A 6,000-nucleotide genomic window follows, 5' to 3' on the forward strand; every position below is an offset into this window, starting at 1 on the left:
GGGTGGCAGGGCCTTGCTGCCCACCCCTAGCAATAAGTTGTTCGTTAGAAATAGGAGGGAAGGTGATGAAGGCCGACTTGATATTATCTAACCTACTCGGGTTTGATAACATTTTAGGATGAGATTGGTTATTTCGGCACTTCACAAGCATAAGTTGTCGTAGGCAGATTTTGACTCTCCAACTGCCTAGAGAGGAAGAAATGATGTTTAAAGGTAGTAGACTAAGGACGATGCTAGAAATAATCTAAGTAATGCAAGCCAAAAAGGATTTGATAGGAGGAGCATAAGCTTATTTGGTGCAAGTAGCACCTAAGCCTTTAGAACCTAAGGGAATGATAGGAATATCGTAGTGGAGGAGTTCCCTGAGGTGTTTGATGATCTTCTAAGACTTCCCCCTTCTCAAGAAGTCAGCTTCACGATTTAGCTAGAACTAGGAACAATTCTAGTACACAATGCACCCTATAAAATGGCGCCATCAGAGTTAAATGAACTAAAGATTCAATTGCAGGAGTTACTAACGAAGGAATTTATAAGACCCAGTTCATCGCCTTGGGGAGCACCAATACTATTCGTGAATAAAAAGGATGGAACTCTTAGGGTAGATGACTTGTTCGATTAATTGTTGGGAGCCTCAATGTTTTCTAACTTAGGTCTAGTATCACTTGTTGACGATTAAGGAGGGTGATGTATCCAAAGTCGCGTTTAGATCAAGGTATGGGAATTTGGAATTCACGATGATGCCGTTTGGTTTGGCTAACACTTCAGTAGCATTCATGGATATCATGAATAAGGTGTTTAGACCATTCTTAAATATATTCGTGGTGGTGTTTATCAACGATATTTTGGTTTCCTCGAAGGACACCGAAGACCATAGGAATCAATTGAGGTTGGTGCTGGGAAAGCTAAAGGAATACAAATTGCTCGCCAAACTCAATAAATATGAGTTTTGGTTGGAGGAGATTAAGTTTCTTGGCCATGCGATATCCATGAAAGAGGTCATGGTGGATCCGAATAAGTTTGAGGTGGTCATAAATTGGCAACATCCCACAACAATCCACGAGGTTAGGAGTTTTCTGGGACTTGCTAGATACTATAGGATATTCATATAAGGATTCTCAGAACTTTTGAGTCCACTTACAACATTGATGAGGAAAAATACTAAATTTTATGGTCCGAGCAAAGGGAACGAAGTTTTGAGAAACTGAAGAGAAGGTTAACCAAAACCACTATATTTGCAAAACTAGAACCCCACAAAGCATTAGTGGTATTGAATTATGCCTCGAATACTCGTGGAGGAACATTCGTCGCCGCACTCAATACATCCGAGTGGTACAAAGAAGTACCGGGATCTAAAAAGGGAATTTTGGTGGGAAGCAATGAAGTTTGACATTGCCCATTTCATTGAAAGATCTGCCATGTGTAGACAAGTGAAAGCTGAACATCATAGACCTACCAAAGTCCCCAAAAATTTGAAAATTATGGAAAGAATACTTGCATAGGAACATTCATCACCACATTCAATACATTAGAGTAGTACAAAGATGTACTCGGATCCAAAAATAGAATTTTGGTGGGAAGGAATGAAAAGAGACATTGCCCATTTCATTGAAAGATGCGCCATGTGTAGGCAGGTGAAAGGTGAACATTAAGGACCTGCCTGAACTCTACAAACCCTACCTATCCCAAAATGAAAATGGGATGACATTGCCATGGACTTTGCGGTTGGATTACCAATAACTCCAAGTGGTAAGAGTGCATTATGGGTAATCATAGATAAACTGGCCAAAAGTGCTCATATTCTTCCAGTTACTACCACAGACATCCTAGGGAAGTTGATTCGACTATATGTTAAGGCAATAGTTAGGCTTCACGGTGTGCCTAAGACCATAGTGTTAGATCGGGATCCAAGACTTACTTGCCATTTCTGGAAAAGTTTGCAAGCGGCGATGGGTACTAAGTATAGATTTGACAGCCAATATCATTTGGAGACAGATGGATAGTCGGAGCAGACTATCCAAACTTTGAAAGATATGTTGAGGGCACTTGTATTAGATTTTAAGGACTCTTGAGAGAATCACATCCCACTCATTGAATTTTCCTACAAGAATAACTACTAGGCAACTATCCAAATGGCTCCATATGAGGCCATGTATAGAAGAAAGTGTAGGCCACCTCTATGTTGGATGAAGTTGGGGAAGGTAAGCTCATCGGGTAGGAACTAATTCAAAAAATGATGGATCAAGTAAGGACCATATGGGAAAGAATGGCAACAATGGAAGGTAGGCAGATAGGTGGAAGAGCTATGCCGATACAAGAAGAGTTTGATTTGACCTTCTAAGAAGGTGATTGGGTATACCTCAAGGTGTCACCAATGAAGGGAGTCAAAAGGTTTGGGAAGAGAGGAAAGATGAGCTGAAGGTATGTTCGGTTATATCAAGTATTAGAAAAGGCAGGCCCAGTAGCATACAGAGCGACCCTACTGGAAAAGTATGAAGGAGTGCATGATGTGTTTCATGTTTCCTCGTTAAGAAAAAGTTTCGGGAACCAGAAATCTCAATCAATTAGTTCAAGTCAAATTCAGTTACAACCAAATCATTAATGAGGAAAGGCAGGTACGAGTCGTAGACTATAAAAAATAGAAGCTACGGCCCAAAGTCACAACCTTAGTAAAAGTGCAATGGGGATGCCGAGGGAACAAGGAGCTCGCCTAGGAAAGTGAAAAGGTCACAAAGAAATAGTATTCCTATTTATTCAAGCCACAATGTGAGGGTCCTACCTAATGCTAAAGGGTACAAACCATTCGTGGAGTTAAAGGAAATACAAAGACAAGAAGCACTCATATCGTCTTAAGAACTAGCAGCAAGAGACACTGAGTGCAGCTAGTCCAACATTTGGACTAGCAGACACCATGTGGGAATCTGACTGATATGTTCCAAAGTGAGGTAGAGATGACAAACTTGGCCACAACAAACGAGCTAGAAAATCTCCCATGAGGACGAGAACAAGAAATCAGAGGGATGAATGAGCTTGGGTGAGTTGTGAACTAATCGCCTGAGGAGAGAAAAGGTACTCTCTAGAGAGGAACTATGAACAACTACTAACGAAATCAGTCTTGAGAAATTTTTAGGATAGCATAGAAAAGTTTAGAAGGGTGTTAGTGTTGTACTTAGAGCCAAACCAATTAGAAGGGTCTCGTCAGGAGTGGGTCTGCAATTAAAGGTGAAGGCACAACAAGTCGTGTCAATTGGAGGCTGAAGCATGGCCCAATGCCACATGAAGAACCCTTGTTAAAGGAGCGATGGAGGAGTTGGCAAACCATACCCTAGTCACATGTCTCTGTCATCCTATAGTATGACAAGACACAGATGAAAGACTAATATCTAAGCATATATGGGGTCAAAGATACTTCAGAAAGGACATATGATATTCCCACTCTATTTAAAGCATTTGGACGTGGGACAAGATCTTACTTTTGAGATCTTATTCAATGAAAGAGCTACAAAAGGTGACTGCTATGGAAAAGTGAGAAGTAAGGAGACAATAAGGAGACTTTCGACATAGGAAGGTAGGTTAGCATCTAAGACAATGTTGGATAATGGGATGAATCTCGTGTGTGAGAGACATTGCATCATCTCTATAATCTTATTTTCTTGCTTCTACAAGCATAAATAAATATTTCCAACATTATGTTTCTAATTATATTTACTCTCTGATTTCTGATGCTTTTAACATTTATGTGCTTGAACTGTTTTTTTATACGAATGATGATATCTTGTGGGAGCATGGATGCCTGTGTGTGTGTCTGTGTGTGGAGTTAGCGAGAGTCTATCATCATGGTACAGGATAGAGAATTTCCTATGACCAATTCTATGAAACGTTACCGTGTACATCACATGAGAAGGAGAATGCCTCGTGGGGTGGAACAATGTCGTACTTGGCCTCACCTAATATCTGAGATGTGGGATTCTCTAACATATTACATGCTAGTGTCTTCGAGTCAGTTGTGGTCAAGTAGAGTAGAATTCTCGGAGCAACAAGTTTAAGTGTGTGCCTATGAGCAATGGTGGAAGTGCTTACAAGCACAAATGATACTTGACCCAATACTAATTTTTATAGGTTTTCTATTACAAGGAGATGGGTAACTCCTTGGCATAATAGTATTATTGAGGTTTCATCTATTTTGCATAAAAAGAGGGCTACTCCCAAGATGGTGATTCCTCGTCATGCCGACATATAGATATGTTTTTGCTGAGAGGATTATTCCTTAATAGGGTTTTTGAGGATACACAAATCTGCAAGAGAGAGGATGATACCTCCTCATGCACTTATGTATACTTCCAGCATTTACATGAAATACTTTCATTGCATCTCCGATAGTAGTTTATTTCATTTGTTATAATTGCCTAACCTATCTATGGTTTCATCTCGGGATTATAGACTTTGATGCAGGTTCAAACCCCAGTATGACGGCTGAGGAAGATGAGTCAATCTTGTCTAAGTCTTGATCAAGGAGACTAGGACCGTCTTAGCACCAGTATTCACCATAACTACTCTATACCTTCTGTAGGATGTTCACAACCAAGCCAAATGCTCATTTGTAACTTAGTCGGTCGCCTGTGGTGACTAACCCTATGTATTCTTGAACAATGTAATGTTTTGAGGATATGAAGGGTGAGAAGCCCCTTTCTGTGAAGTGTAGTTTCTTATACATACATACTTGATCACATTGATATTTCAGCATGCCTAGTTTATATTTTCGCTACAATTGTACCAATTTCATATACATGTACTTTCCTCTAGAGTACTACATGCCTGACCATTCTTCTGGGTGTTGACCAATTGGCCAACATCCTTTAGACCACAATACCTCACCTAATCTTTCATGAGGGACAGGGCACCACGTGTAGTAACTAACATGTAACACACTAAGTAACGGTAATTGTGCCATTTCAAAGGTAGGGATGCGACTATAAATGACCTTCGAGTTACCAACTCTAGTCACAGAAATTTGAAGTTCAAAGTTTCCCTCCTGGTGTGAGAAAGTAAGACTTCAAGAAAGGAAGCTACGTTGCCAGAAATAATCAGACGATTTATGGAGGAGCGGCGGGAAGCAGGAAGGTTAGCGGAGGAACGAAGATGAAATGAGGAGGAGTGTCATTGGGCTAAGGCCAAAATCACAGAGTTTTCAAAACACTTCTAATGTCGCGAGACCACACAAAGTAAGATGAACTACTCATACACTTGTAAGTTTACCCCACAGGGTTGACGATTTTACCCTTTTCTCTCTCGAAACTCTATGTTTTGATAGGGCTCCGCATGCACCCCATGTCTACTATCGGGGGCCTTCCTGGGCCTTCGACGCCATCTGGGTAGCTGAGGTCCTTCACCCACATGGTGGTGTGGCCTTCGCAGCCCTTACCGGAGGTGGAGATTCCACTGCGTCTGGCAAAAGTGATTGATGGCGAATTTTGCATATTTTTTTCCAAAGAAGAAATCGAGCGGTCGGCTGTTCCCTATAGGTTATCCATGGTCCTTAAGTTCCTCAAGCAGAGACCTTATCTTGATGTGATTTGAGCGTTCATACGAAGTAGATGGCGGCTGGAATTTCAACCCATTGTTTCGGCGATGCGCAAGGCTCGTAATGTGTTCGTGCGTTTTTCGAATGAAGGTGATTTCGTGAAGGGGCTATCAAGGGAAGCAATAGACATAGATGGCATGCCATATCATGGGTTTCACTGGAGCCCAAATTTTGCTGAGGAAGCGAAGCCATTGACCGTATCGGTATGGGTTTTCCTCCCTGCTCTGCCTCCCAACTTTTACCATGAGGATTACTTGAAAAATATAATTGCTTTGATTGGTAGATATTGACTTCGTGATAATGCTACAAAGTGTGCTACCAAAACTGATGGGGCTAGAGTGTGTTTGGAAATTGATTCTGCAAAAGACCCTGTATGTGGAATCTAGATTGGCACTCCTCACCATGAACTGAGTTGGTATATT

This window comes from Juglans regia, chromosome 1, assembly GCF_001411555.2.
Source record: "Juglans regia cultivar Chandler chromosome 1, Walnut 2.0, whole genome shotgun sequence".
NCBI lineage: Eukaryota > Viridiplantae > Streptophyta > Magnoliopsida > Fagales > Juglandaceae > Juglans > Juglans regia.